A 14,891-nucleotide genomic window follows, 5' to 3' on the forward strand; every position below is an offset into this window, starting at 1 on the left:
GCTGGGCCACCATATGCAGCTAATTTTTTATATTTTTAGTAGAGACAGGAGTTTCACCATGTTGGCTTTTGAACAGCATTTTGGAGGTCTTCTCTTCCCTCAGTTCATTTTCCCCACTTCTCTGCTTTACTTTGGGCCCCCAGTTAGTGGGTTAGAAACTCTAGGAAAAACAAGGCCAGGCACGGTGGCTCAAGCCTGTAATCCCAGCATTTTGGGAGGCTGAGGTGGGCAGATCACGAGGTCACGAGTTCGAGACTAGCCTGGCAAACATGGCAAAAGCCTATCTCTACTAAAAATACAAAAATTAGCTGGGTATGGTGGCACACACCTATAATTCCAGCTAATGGGGAGTCTGAGGCAAGAGAATTGCTTGAACCTCGGAGGCAGAGGTTGCAGTGAGCTGAGATCATGCCACTGCACTCCAGCCTAGGTGACAGAGCAAGACTCCATCTCAAAAATAAAAAAAATAATAATAAAGAAACTCTAGGAAAAACAAAAAGCTGAACAAAGAAGGGAAGGTTGCCTCACCTCCCCTTGACCCTTCAGGGAAGAGTGTCCTGGTGCCACAGGGACACAGGCTCCCCATTGGCTCTCAGCTTATAGGGCAGACAAAGCACAGAAGACTCAGGTATGGTGCCCAAGCAAAGTCCACATCATCAGCTGCAATTTGATCACAGATAGACCATAGGGATATTGGAGTTTTGCCCTAGAGGGTGACCCTGCAGCCGAGGAGAAAGATGAGGTGGCTTGTCTGAAAGGAAAGGGGGGAAGCCATGGAGGAGGCAGAGAAGGGACAGCCAGCAGGACAGCTGTGGACAGCAGTGTTACCATCGGGGCATGGGCGGCTAGATGGCTCCAGAGGGCAAACTCTCTCACTCACTGAGGAAGTCAGTACGTAACACAATCAGCAACCCAGGGCACAGAGCGCACAGTCCTGGGTGGAGGCACCTGGGTTGAATCTGGAGTGGAGGCTCCTGCAGAGGCACAGGTTGCTGGGAGCCAGGTGCAGCTATGGGGAAGGAGCACCTGGGACAGTGCTCCTGGGATTAGAGCGCCCATTCTAATCCTTGCTGTGTTCTTTGGTATTTTACCACAGATGTCATTACCTTGATAATTTTTTACAAGACTGGTGAACACAGGATCAGAGGAGTTGTGTGCTTGTCTCAGTTTCCTGTCCAGGCAATAGCTTCCCACCTGTAGTTAATGAATATCTGCCCCGCCCCCTGTATCCCCACAAAGTTGTTTTGAGGCTCAAGGAAGATATTTAGATAGTTCCTAAGCAACCAGGGCATTTTCAAGTAGTAGCAATAGTAGTAGTGATTGCTGCATTATGATCATGCTTAGAACTGGGAGGGCAGACATGAAAAAAGGTCCAAAAATAAAAATAAATTAAAACACTCATGAGAGCCATTCAACACCATTTCAGTGGAGGGAGAACGTTCATGAGGCCCACAGAGACGTTGCCTGTATCTGAAAAGGTGCTGGCTGCAGTGAGGGTGGCGCTGCCCTGGAGAAGCCAAACCCACAGTAGAAAAAATTATTCAAAATGTCGCCCTTGACCTGCTCACTCCACTTGTAAAAACATATTCCTTGGAAATAATTTTTGATATACCTGCATACATCTGGGGAAGGCCAACCTAAATTTCAACAATGGAGAAACAAGTAATAAAATGTGGCTGTTAATCCTGCTTGAACATATGTTATGAATTTACATTTACACGTGACTATAGCCATGTAAAAAGCATGAATACAATTGGAAAGGAATAACGAAAAGTAAAAGTATCCGTTGTGTTAGGAAGTGTGTGATGAGAGATTATTTTCTAGATTTTCACTCCTTCCTTCACTCAGCTCCCATTCTAAGGAGAAGCAGCCCTGCCTCTGGACCTGAGGTTAGTCTCACGGTCCTTAGGCAGCTGTCACTGCGCAGAAGGGACAGTGCCATGGCATTTTCTCCACCGTAACTTGAGAGGAAGAGTCTGGTCAGGAAACATGAAGACAAATGGCTATCCCTGCAATTAGGAAGCACTGGAAGTGGACATGGAGATGAAGGATGGAGGAGGGACATTTCACAAAATGTGCAGTGAATTTGTGACTCATGTTTGCCCTGAGAACTTTAAGAAATGAATATGCAAACAGGTTTCCAAATCCTTAAGGGCATTGGCTGGGGGAGCATCTACAAATGTCTCCACCGTGAGCAAGTGTCCAGATGATAGAGTGGGTGGGGTAGGTCAGTGGGGCAGGCAGACGAGCAGGGCTGCTGAGGTGCTAGGACACTGAAGCATGTGACCATCATAGAGGTCCCCACTGCCAAATGCCAGGAAGCCTGGATCCTCCACTCCAAGGCACCCCAGCCTGAGGGCTGCTGCCAGGGCTCTCTCCAGGCCTCCTGTGCATGGAGGTGAACCTGGGTCTGGGGGAACACAGGCAGGACGCATGATGTCCCTGAGCTTGGACATGAACAGTGTAAAGTGTGGTGTGCAACAGAAACACCCACTCTTCTGAGCCTAACATGTGCCCCTGGGCCTGGCCCCTGTTGGGAGGGCTGCCAAGCACACAGGCTGTGTCTCTTCTATGGGTTCTGAACCTACATCCCACCTGCACCCCAAACAGGATGTGGCAAACGAGGCAGCCCTTTCCCCGAGGCCAGTCCTGCCACGAGAAGCTCAGTGGAGAGAAGGGAAGAAGGAGGCCAGTCTCCTTGAGACTGGAGGGAGGGAGGGATTTGGGGAGGGAACAGAATGAGGCAGGCCAGTCTCCTAGAGACTGGAGGGAGGGAGGGATTTAGGAGGGGACAGAATGAGGCAGGCCAGTATCCTTGAGACTGGAGGGAGGGAGGGATTTGAGAGCGGACAGAATAAGTGCAGAGACCCCTTCATGGGTCCTGGGTGAGTCAAGAAGGTGGGCCACCCTTCACCTGTGAGACACCCCTGCGGCGCTTGTCCTGGTGTGGGAATGGAGTGCTGTGGACGGCCCCAACTCCCAAAGCACAAGGGGAGGTGCCTGCAGCAGCCGCCTTCCACTTCCACTCAGCCCGCTCCCCTCTGAAACCCATCTGAGAGTGGGCCCTGCATGGGGGTGAGGCAGGAGGCATGTTGGCAGCTGAAGCTTCCCACAGGTTCCGCACAGGAGTCCTGCAGTGTGTGGCAAGGGCAGGGGAGTGGGTGGGCTGCAGGTGAAGGGCAGGAACACCCTCGAGCTTCTTGACAGCGCCTCCCTCACCTCTTAGCATACCATGTACCGGCTCTTAATGTGTTCACCTGGAGGTGATGGGGTCACTTCCTCTCACATTTCAGCTGTTGAAGTCAGTAATGTGGCTGAGCTTACCTACAAAGAAGCAAGGGGAATACATCTCATCAGACAGTTTGTGAAACCTCATGCTTTCCATAAAGAGAAACTGATTTTGTCTTCATTGATAGGAGGGGCTTGCCAAAGAATAAAGACAGTGCCTCTGTAGGCAGCTGTGGAATAAGAAGGGGTGGGAGGAATGGGATGGAATAGGATGGGATTGAAAGGGAAGGGATGGGATAAGATGGGATTGGAAGGTAAGGGATGGGAAGGGAATGGACAATAAGGGTAGAAATGGGATGGGATGAAAAGAGATGATATAGGATGGGAAGGGATGAGATAAGGTTGGAAGGGATGAGGTGGAATTGATGGGATGAGATGGGTGGGAGGGTATGGAAGGGAAAGAAAGGAAAGAAGTGGAAAGGATGGGATGTGATGAAAGGGATGGAATGGGATCGAGGTGATGGATGGGATGGGATGAAAGGGATGGGATGGGATGGGATGATGTGATGGATGGAATGGGATGGGACGAATGGGATGGGATGGAAGGGAAGGAATGAGGTAGAAAGGATGGAATGGGATGGATGTGATGGGATGGGATGAATGGGATGGGATGGAAGGGAAGGGATGAGGTGAAAAGGATGGAATGGGATGGTTGTGATGGATGGAATGGGATAAATGGAATGGGATGGAAGGAATGGATGAGATGAAAGGATGGGATGGGATGGGATGGGATGGGATGGGATGGGATGGGATGAGTGGGAAGGGATGGAAGGGAAGGAAAGGGAAAAAATTGAAAAGATGGTATGTGATGAGATGGAAGTGATGGGAAGGAATGGAATGGATGGGATAGAACAGGATGGGAAGGATGGGGTAGATTGAAAGGGAGAAGAAAGTGGATGGGAATGGAAGGGAGGGGAAGGGAAAGGATAGGACAAGTGGAATGGAAAGGGAAGGGTGGGATGAGATGTGATGTAATGAAAGTGATGGGATGGATGGAAGGGAAGGGATAGGTTCCAAAGGAAAGGGGAAGGGAGAAGAGGACAGGGGAGGGTACAGGGAGGAAGAGATGGGATGCCTGCTCCCCAGACTAGGGCCAGCCTTATTAACTCCCAGCCTAAGAGTGGTATACTGGACTGGACTATTGCTCTCCAAGACTCTGCTGACATGCCCAGCCCCAACCTCAACCCTAGAAGACAAAGACCACTCTCTGACTGGGCAGAGGTTTGAATAAAGGTAGTTCAGCAGGCAAGGGTGATATGAAAGGACCTCAGCAAATGGAACAGGATACTCACAGACAGGGAAGTACAACACCAAATGTGCCTGTGCTGCCAGGGTCATCACAGTGGTGGTACAAGGTTGGTCCTGTGAACCACAAGTGATGGAAATAGAGATGCAATGGATCATGCAAGCAAACATAGTATGCACACAAGAAGGTGCTGGATGAATGCCAGGTACTTTATTATTGCCCAGGCCATAGGTGGTAGATTACAGAGTGCTAATTACTACAGAAGACTTGGATCCCAGCTGCATTGCACGTGGCTGCATTAACTCTATCCTGCTGGAACTTTGTTTCCAGAAGAGCTGCTGCAAAAACCTTTGCTTTGGCCTGGTATAGTGGCATACACCTGTAATCCCAGCACTTTGAGAGGCTGAGGCAGGCAGATCACAAGATCAAGAGATGGAGACCATCCTGGCCAACATGGTGAAACCCCATCTCTACTAAAAACACAAAAATTAGCTGGGCATGGTGGCATGTGCCTGTAGTCCCAGCTACTCAGGAGGTTGAGGCAGGAGAATCGCTTGAACCCAGGAGGTGGAGGTTGCAGTGAGCCGAGACCGTGCCACTGTACTCCAGCCTGGTGATAGAGTGAGACTCCATCTCAAAACAAAACAAAACAAAAAAAACAACTTTGCTTAGCTTCCTCCAGTTTCACAGCATCACTGGCAGAAAGTGATTTTGTTACACCCCTATGAGCAGATCAGTAGGCCTCTCCTGGGAAATTTAAATTTCCCGTATTCTGCTATTGCATGATACTCTCTTCTTTTTGGCTATATTTTTGGACAATGAACATGCAAGGAAAAAATCTGAGTTTCGGTGCAACTAGACTAGTAGAATATATTTGGCATCTTTATATGAGGAAACACTAAGATTTCTTTCTGGTAAATTCAGATGAATCTAAATCTAAATAATGGAAAATGACAGATATTTAATATAATTCTTAGCTGATTTGCATGATATATTTATGTAAAATGTTCTGAGACATCTAAAAATTTTCTGAGACATATGTCTTTTAAGGTGAATTTGTTTCTTGGCATAATGTCTGGGATTTATTCCAAAATAATCTTAGGAGGGGGGGCAGAGGGCAGGTCACAGATGCAACAAGGCTGGGGACTGGTGAGGAGTATAAGTGGCCATTATGCTATTCTTTCTGTCAGTGCGTGATTTAAAAGTCATTTCATGTACACAAGGCATCAGAGCAATTCCTGGTCTGCTGCTGACAGTGAAAAATGTCCGATGAAATCAAATACCTGGGAGGTAAGAATAATTTACACATTTTTTTAATGGCTGAAAAAAATTAAGTGCAGTGGGCTGAGTTTGACCCACAGTCTGTAGTTTGCAGACCCCTGACATGATATCAGAGAGAGGTGAGCACAAAGCCAAGAAGGGGAGGTGTGAGGCCGGGGGTCAGCCCACCGGCCCCGTGCGTCAGCCATCTCACCAGGCATGAACTCCCAGTGTCTATAAAGAATGTCTCATCGGAGCCATGGTGACCCCTTCACAGAAAACATCTGCTACCTCCTGTGCTCCATCCTATATGTTTATGCTGATTTATTTATTGTTATATGTATTCGCAGCCACAGAGCAAGCACGATGAGGGCAGGCGTTTGCGTATTCAGCACTCTTCACTCTGCGGAGATGACATCAAGCACAGTCTAGCTACCTGGAGTGGAACTCATCGCCCTTATAAGCTGGGTGACCTTGGGTAATTAATTTGACCTCTCTGTCTCACATCTGTAAAATGGGATGATCGCAGTACTTCCCTCACAGAGTTCTTTGAATGAATCAATATGTTAATGTCAGTAAATGACAGCTATTTATATGTTCCTGTGATTTGCCCTCGTGGCAGTCTGAACTCACGGTAGCTGGGCTCCTTTGTTTTGTATCTGTATCACTCAGTGTCCCTTCAGCCAGTTTTCCTAGATCTAATTATTTGCCAAAAAGAAAAAAAAATCCACTGTGTTCTAAAAGACTGACTTCTCTCACTCTTAACAGGTTCTAATTGTGACAGCTTTCATAGAATGGTGTTTTCTCTGCCTTTACCATCAAGGATTTGGGGGCTCCTGGGACGCAAGTGCAGGGCCCCTCCCTTTGCACACTGCTGGGAGCTTCTGCCAAGCACCTCTGTTTTTACCACCATACCCTGCAAGTACAGCCTCCTCCAGCATTTGGCTAAGGATGCATCTCTGGAGAAGCCTTCCCTGGTGAAACCTGGAGTCTGGTTTCCATCCCGGCTCTGCTACCACTGCACATACCTCTTCTGGGCATGGGATCTGTGCAGTTAACATCAGGTCTTCACACCTGTCTCTGTTTAAAAAACACTCAAGTCAGTGGTGGGAATGTAAAATGGGGCAACTACTGTGGGAAATAGTATGGTGGTCCTCAAAAGTGAAACAGTATTGCTACCTGGTCTTGCAACTCCACTTCTGGGTGGAATTCTAAAAGAAGTGAAAGCAGGGCCTTGAGATAGTTGCACACCATGTTCATTGCAGCATTATCCACAAGAGTCAAAAGAAAGCAACCCACGTGTCCATCAACAGAAGAATGGACAAGCCAAATGTGGAATGATATGATGTGATGGAATGTTGCTCAGATGGCAACATGAAGGGGATTCTAACACATGCTACAACAGGCATGGACCTGGAGGATAGTGGCTCAGGGGAATAAGCAGGTCACAAAAGGACAAACACTGGGTGACTCCACTTCTGTGAGGTTCCTAGAGGAGTCAAATTCATAGAGACAGAGCAGAACGATGGCTGCCGGGGGCTAGGGGAAAGGGAATGGGGAATTGGTGTGTAATGGAGACAGAGTTTCAGTTTGGGAAGACAAAAAAGTTCTAGAGAAGAATGAGGGTGATGGTTGCCCAACCACGTGAATGTGCTTGATGCCACTGAACTATGCTCCTAAAAGTGGTTAAGAGGGTGCAGTTTTATGTTACGTGTATATAAAAAAATTGATGTCCGTACTTCCTTCATCTCTCTATTGCCTGCACCTAGCTCAGACCCCTGGTGCTCTCTGCTAGACTCATTCCAGAGCAGAATGAAATACATTCTCTTGAACATTCACAGTGGTTTCCAATGAAATTGATTTAGGGAAATAGCCAGCTATTTCTCAGGGGCGGGTCAGCAGGTGGTGTTTGGTTCAGCTGTTGTATGTGATGGCAGATGGATGTAACTGTTTGCCCGTGAATCCCAGACACAGAAGCTTCCATCTGTGATCACCACACTGTGTCTGCTCCAATAGCAGCACGGCTGGTGCAGCAGGTGTCTCCTGGGCCCAGGGCTGTACACGGAGGCCAAAGGGTGCGGACTCTCCATGGGGGCTTCCCAGCTCGTGAACCAGATGAGGCTTGGCCTGTCCTGGGAGGGCACTGCGCTGAAGGGCAGAACTCAGGAGGATGCCACATGGGGAGGGCAGCCTCGGCTACTGATGTGCTGCCCCTGACTGCGCCCCGGCAGAGCCCCCAGACCAGAAATCCTGCCTCCAAAGCTTTGCAAGCCTTCGTCAGCCCATTCATATCTCAACTGATAAATACATGCTCCTTTCCCATTCTAACACATCCTAATAAAAAACAAATGAGGCCAGCTTGATGGAAGATTGCCTTGTGTTTCAGTTTATGACAGTGGCTGAGGCCAAGGAATTGGGGGAAACCACACAGTGTTTCTAATAACTGAAGAACTTTCTTTGACCTGGGCGTTTTCCCATGAAAGCTGACAGTTGATCAAGCCTGCGGAGATGAAAACTGGGCGTTGGTGGAGAGATGAGTCACGGCTCTCCGTCCCTCACGGTGGCCCTCCTGCTGCCCTTCGTGGGCTGCTACCTCTTCTGGTGTCTTTCTCCACTGCTTAGCTTGCCCACAGGGGTCTTGGGCACCACACGGCCACTTTGTAAAGAATGGATGGAGCACGCGCACACAGTGCCCAGCATATTCCCGCTGGGCCGCAGGGAACTCATCTCCTTCCCTGTACTAATGGCTCTGCCAGCTGCCAGCTCTGCAGTTAGGGTTATTCTCACTGCAATGGTGCAATGTTTATTCCAAGTGTGTGTCATCTGAAAGCACAATGAAAATGATCCATCTAAGATGAGGTAACTCCTCCCCACAAAAATTCTGTCCTGTATCTCTGATAGAATTCTTGCCCTGTTCCTTTAAGGAGTGGAGCCAGAGGTGGCGGTTCTAGCCCCGTTACTGTGCATTTCACTTTTAAGCACATCTTGATGAATCATCCACAACTACCCAAGCTATTTGTTGGTGCCTGGGGATATAGAATGCAGCTCTGGGCCTTGGGGTGGAGCGAGGGTGCAGAATGCCCCTGTGCCTCCGGGGACTCGGCTGCATCCTCTAACCAGGGGCTCTGAGATTCCACAACCTCTAGGAAGCCCTTGGGGTCAGGAGGGCCATGGGAAAGTGACTTCAGGACTCTGCCTTTCCTGTGTCCTGGGCTGAGGGTGCCTGGCCACAGCTGCTGAAGGTTGCTTGGGTCCTGGCACTTTGAAACTTGCCCAGCAAGCGAGAAATGCCAAAGAAAGAAGAAGAGCCATGAAGAGTTTGGTGATGGACACAGAGAAACACTGACCACCCCCTCCTCCCTCCCTCCTAGCCCATCCCGTGGACGGTTGCCATGGCCCTGGGCCCTCATTCTAGACCTGCAGGAACTTGCTGTCCCTCAAATAGGAAACAGCTGTGAAAGGAAACAGGCTCATAGGAAAAAGAAAGAGAAGGTAGCAAAGATGCTGGCAGTCAGAAATGTACGAGGGTCTGGGATGACCCCTGGGGATCAGTGCCTCCCTTTGTCGTGGCAGAGCCGCGACAGCAGGGCTGAAGTCCAGGCCGGACTCACACATGCCCTTAGCTTCTGCACCTACAAGGAGACAGCAAAGGCATGCTAGGTCTGGGAGGCACCTTTGAGCCTGGCCTGCGGCGGTGTTCAGGGTCCCGGCCACAGCCTGCTGGATGCTTACTGCCCTTCACTGATCCTTTCCTGACCTGAATGAAATGAGGAGACTGGAAAAGTCAATAACACGAGCTTCTTTCTTTTGTTTTTCTTTTTTAAGCTTAATTTTGGCTCTTCTAGGAACATTATGCATTTGAAAACAATGGTATTCCTCAGTGGGAAAATGATTTTTCTCAGAGAAGATGCTACTAAAATGCCTACTTTTGATGGAGGGTTTTTATTTTTTGTTTTTAAAAACAAAGCTAGGTGCGGGTACAGTAAAATTCACGTGTGTGTGTGTGTGTGTGAGAGAGAGAGAGAGAGAGAGAGAGAGAGTCAGGGTCTCACTCTGTCGCACAGGCTGGAGTGCAGGGGTATTATCTCGGCTTACTGCAGCCTCCAACTCCTGGGTTCAAGAGATTCTCATTCCTCAGCCTTCTGAGTAGCTGGGACTATAGGCATGTGCCACCATGCCTGGCTAATTTTGTATTTTGTTTTTTAAGTAGAGATGAGGTCTCACCATGTTGACCAGGCTGGTCTCAAACTCCTGACCTCAGGTGATCTTCCCCCCTCGGCCTCCCAAAATGCTGGGATTACAGGCATGAGCCACCATGCCCGGCCAAATTTACTGTTTGTGGTGTGCGGTCCTATATGTTTCCACAGTGCATCAGATTGCAGAAGCACTACCATACGCAGGGTCCTCAACAGTCCCAGCCCTCCTCGTGCTGCCCTGGGGCAGACTCCTCCAACCCTGAGTCCCCGCATTCCCCGATCTCTCCTCTGTCTCTATTGCTTTTTGCCTTTTCCAGAATATTGGATAAGTGAAACCTACAGCAGGTAGTTTCTTGAGTCTGGCTTCTTCCGCTTAAATGCATTGAAAATTAATTCATGCTTCCGTGAAGGTAAGTTTTCATTTTTATTGGTTAAATGCCCAGTAGCAGAATTTTTTGGTCAGATGGTAAGCCTATGTTTACCTGTATAAGAAACCACCAAACTGTTTCCCAAACTGGTTTACCATATTTCACTTTCACCAGCAACACATATGAGAGTTTTGGTTGTTCCGTGTCCTCTTCAACACTGGGTATTGTCAGATTTTTTTCATTCCTGGTTTAGCCATTGTAAAAGGGGTATAGAACCCATCATAACTGAATTTGAATTTCTGAAATGATGAATGACATTTAACAGCTTTTCGTGCGCCTATCTGCCATCCACATATCTTCCTAGGTGGAGATTTATTTGTTCATGAAATATTCAAACATGCAGACGCAACAGCCTCTCCTCTGTGCACTCACCACTGACCTGCAGGGGACTGAGTCTTTGTCTGGGTGTTGGTATGCAGCATTCCCATGGATTTCATTTATTACTTATGTCAGTCACCACAAACAATATAGTTTGAGAGGCAGAATGCAAATGGAGTATTTCTGGAAAAGCACAGTGGAAATGGAGATTGCTACCCATCTTCAACATCGGACTGTTTTGGCAATAGTAGACACCGAGGGCTACTAGATGGAGGAGAGAGTGGGGTCAGGGTTGAAAAACTACTTCTTGGGTGCTATGTTCAGTGCCTGGGTGATGGGATCAAGCATATCCCAAACCTCAGTGTCAGGCAGTATACCCACGTAACAAATCTGTATGGACCCCCTCACTCTAAAGCAAAAATTGAAATGATATAGACATGTAAAATAGATCTGGCTCTTCCAGCCCACACCTGATATGCTCCATGAGCTTGGCAAGGCTGCATCAGTTCTGCTGTGTGGCAGGCCTGACCTTTCTCCTGCGGTCTCACTACAGGGTTGGTTGGGATGTGAGTGTAATCTCTGGTGGATGTGGTCACATGCAACTGTCTCTTCTCAGTCCTTTGCAAAGCTATGACTGTTCCTGTGAAGGTGTGGTTTGAGGTGGCTGCTGGATTGACCCTGACTTCAGGAAGTTAAAGGGAGGGCTTATTCAGAACTCTCCCTCCCCCACCACACCACCCTGGGGGAAGAAGTGCGTGTCTAGTGTTGGCTTCTGCATGGCTGCGTGGGTCATGCGTTTTTATAACTCATTAAGGATGACTCACAAGGATAAGAACAGAGGTGGCAGCTCTGTGTGGATCTGAGTTTGGTTTAGCTGATATGTCTTGTGAAAGGGAGTAAGAAGTCCAGTACCATGACATTGAAACCAGTGGATACCAAGCAGGAGTCAGTCATACTCAAAGCATATTACACTACACAATTCCAAGGCATCATTCACATGAGTCTCTAGGAAAAGACGTGGCATGAATGCACTAAGGGTCTACCATCCACCACTGGGAAACAAGCCTGCTGGAACCTGGTGCTGGCAGGTCAACTACATTCTCTCTGTGGGAGCAGAGCATGTTTCAAAGCTCTTTCAGATGGTGGTGATGCCTCTACCAGAGCAAAGACTCATTTCTTGGTCTAATGTTGCCCCAGCAGAGCTAGAAAGCTTAACTCAATGTCTTACTTTTACAAGACCACATGGCTCCAGGGGCATCCCCAGTCCTCAGAGACATGCCCAGGGGTACATTGATGGATGCTCAGGTAGCAGTAGTGACAGAAGATGGCAGAGCGGGAGAGTGACATTCCCTGGGATGTGGCACCACTGCCTGTCACCCCATTCACCTCAGCCCCTGCTTTCTTTATTCACCTCTTCCATATACTTTTCTTCCCAGGCTGATTTCCTTCTTTATCATTTGCCTTCTCATTTTCCCACTGTTAGTGGACCTGTTTCATCCTGCCTGCCCATCTAGTCATTAATTTGTGTGTCTGCTTCCTCCAGTAGACTGATGGTACAGAGGGTTGCCAGGCACTGTTGTGTAGGTTTTACACTGCACAATTCCAAGGCACCATTCACATTGTGGTCGCTGTCCTTGTATTTATAAATACATACATATATGTAATACAGATACATTTATTAGTATAACTTTCTGATTGTTGGCAATAAAGGTCTCAGAAAGAGGTGCCTCTATCTAATTTATACAAAGGTCCAGTCAGGCTAATGATGGACCATGTCTTTTCAAAATATATATTGGCTTTATTTTTCAGAGTAGTTTTAGTTACGCAGAAAGTACAGGGAGTTCTCAAATTCTGTCTCCCTCATCATCAGGAACCATGTCTTTTTAAACATCAGGCTCCCATATCCAAGCCCAATGTCTGCTACCAAGGAGGTTTTCAATACATGTTTTTAAAACATCAAATTGAGTTACTCACAACTGATAATCTCTTAACAAAATGCGGTCCTGAATTACCCGGATGAAAATCTGAGAAAGGATGTATTTCCGAGAACCCTTAGAAAGAATTTGACCCAAAGAATGGCACAACTCTTAATAATAGCAATGGGGTTCAGCATACCACTGTGTGCTGGGCACCAAGCAAGACTCCTCCTGGATATCTTGGACTCTGTGGGGTCATGTAGGCCTCATGTGTCAGTGGAGGAGGTATTTGTAGGTACCCTCATTTTTGGCTTGAGGAAGTCTGGGTTCCATCCAGGAGGGCAGGATGACTTCTAAAGGCACATCCTTAAGCAGCAGCACCAGCATCAGAGCCCGGCTGTATCTCCTGACCAGAGGTAAGTCCTCATCTTCACAGTTGAACACCATGGCCATGAGCCACATGTGACTGTTGAGAACCTGAAGGGGGCTGGTCTGCACGGAGGTATGCAGGAAGTATGAAATGTACATCAGGGTTAGTGCCAGTTAGTGCCAACTGTCTCATTAATAACTGCTTTCATTGAGTACATACATGTTGAAAGGATAATATTAGATTACATATAATAGATTTACTAAAATTAGTAATGATATTAGATGACATATAATAGATTACTAATATTAACTCCATGTGTTACTTTGTATTCTTTTGGAATGTGGCTACTAAGAATTCACAGAAGCATTCTAGTCTGCAGGCTGTTATCAAGTTTCTCTGGGACACTAACTGCTAGGGTTTCCTATTCCAAAAGGGAAGAACAAGTCAGGGACGCTGAAGCCCTGGGCAGCCTCTTCTCCATTAGCCATCCAGCCCTGGGAAGGTCCCTTTCCCTCACACGACCTCAGTCTCCCTCTTTTAGAATGTAAAAGACTGGACTGGGTATGAGGCAGGAAGCTCTCTCTGGATGCCTGGTTTTAGGCACCCAAAGAGACATTGTGCCCTTCTTCTCATTCCTCCTAAGAAAGCAGGCAATTACCCTGGTGGTTTGTGGTCTAGAGACATCACTGTCCAGTCCAGAAGATAATGGTTTTCTTAGGGTCAGGAAGAAATTGTTACGACACTAATGCTGTTCCCTTAACCCCAAAGGGCACAAAGGCCATGCTTCTCATTCACTCGGGGGACTCGTGGAGGTAAAGGAATCATCAGATATAGGAGAGCCAACTAGCTTTGGTTCTTACCCATTTTTAGCACAGCGTTCCTCTCCTACTCTTCTTTTCTTTCTTGTGGTTTATTTCATCAATGGAGGACCTTGATGTAATTGTTTCCCTGTAATTCATAGATAATATCTCTCTCACTAAAAATAGAACGCTTCCTCTATCTGTGCATTTTACAGGGAAGTCCTCCCTTGCGTGGAAATTAAACAAGAAATTAGAATTACTAATAATGACTTAACAGTCGAATTTAAGATGACTCAATGAAGAGAGGAGCATCACTGGCATATACATGCAGAATAACAAATTGTACCCATTGCAACATTTCCCCTCGGGTTCCAGCCACACAGTTTCCAGAGCAGGCACCATCTGCTTATATATACCGTACTCTGCACATCAGCTGCCTTGGTGGAAGCCAGTATCCAGTAAAAGCAAGGTGGTGGCCTCCCTGCTGCTCTGCTCAGTTAGGGCCTGGAGAATTGTGCTTGATGTTTAGTGTTTTAAGAGCAGGACACGGAAGTAAAGGCAGAAACTGCTTCTCTCCTGCAGTGCCATGCCTCACTCAATGAATTCTTCTTATCTTGGGAGGAAGGACGGGAACTGAGACAGTCATCACTCCCACAGAGTCACACAACTCAACTGGGGTCTCGTTTCCACATGACTTCTCTGGTATTAAAGAAATCCTTCTCCTCCTGGGTTACATGCATGAGAGGAATAAAGAATAGATAAGCCACCCAAACCCAGTAGAGACGGTCCGATGGAACTGTGGAATATTGGCAGTGGGCTAAGGGAGGTGGGGACAGAGCCTACCACTTGGGCTAACTTTAACGTTTTTGGACATTTATTTATTCATGCCTCCCCACCCCTGAGGAGGTAAAAATGTTGGGTTTCAAGAGGAGAAGGCTCAGCAGGAGCAGGAAAGCAGGGATGCATATTCGAAGGGCCACAGTGCTGCCCTGCCGCCACCTCCCCCGCAGCCACTTCCTAACTGGTGCAGCAGGTGTCTCGTCAGGTAGAGTACTCAAAACTGCCCTGC

The sequence above is a fragment of the Callithrix jacchus genome, chromosome 4, assembly GCF_049354715.1.
Source record: "Callithrix jacchus isolate 240 chromosome 4, calJac240_pri, whole genome shotgun sequence".
Lineage (NCBI taxonomy): Eukaryota > Metazoa > Chordata > Mammalia > Primates > Cebidae > Callithrix > Callithrix jacchus.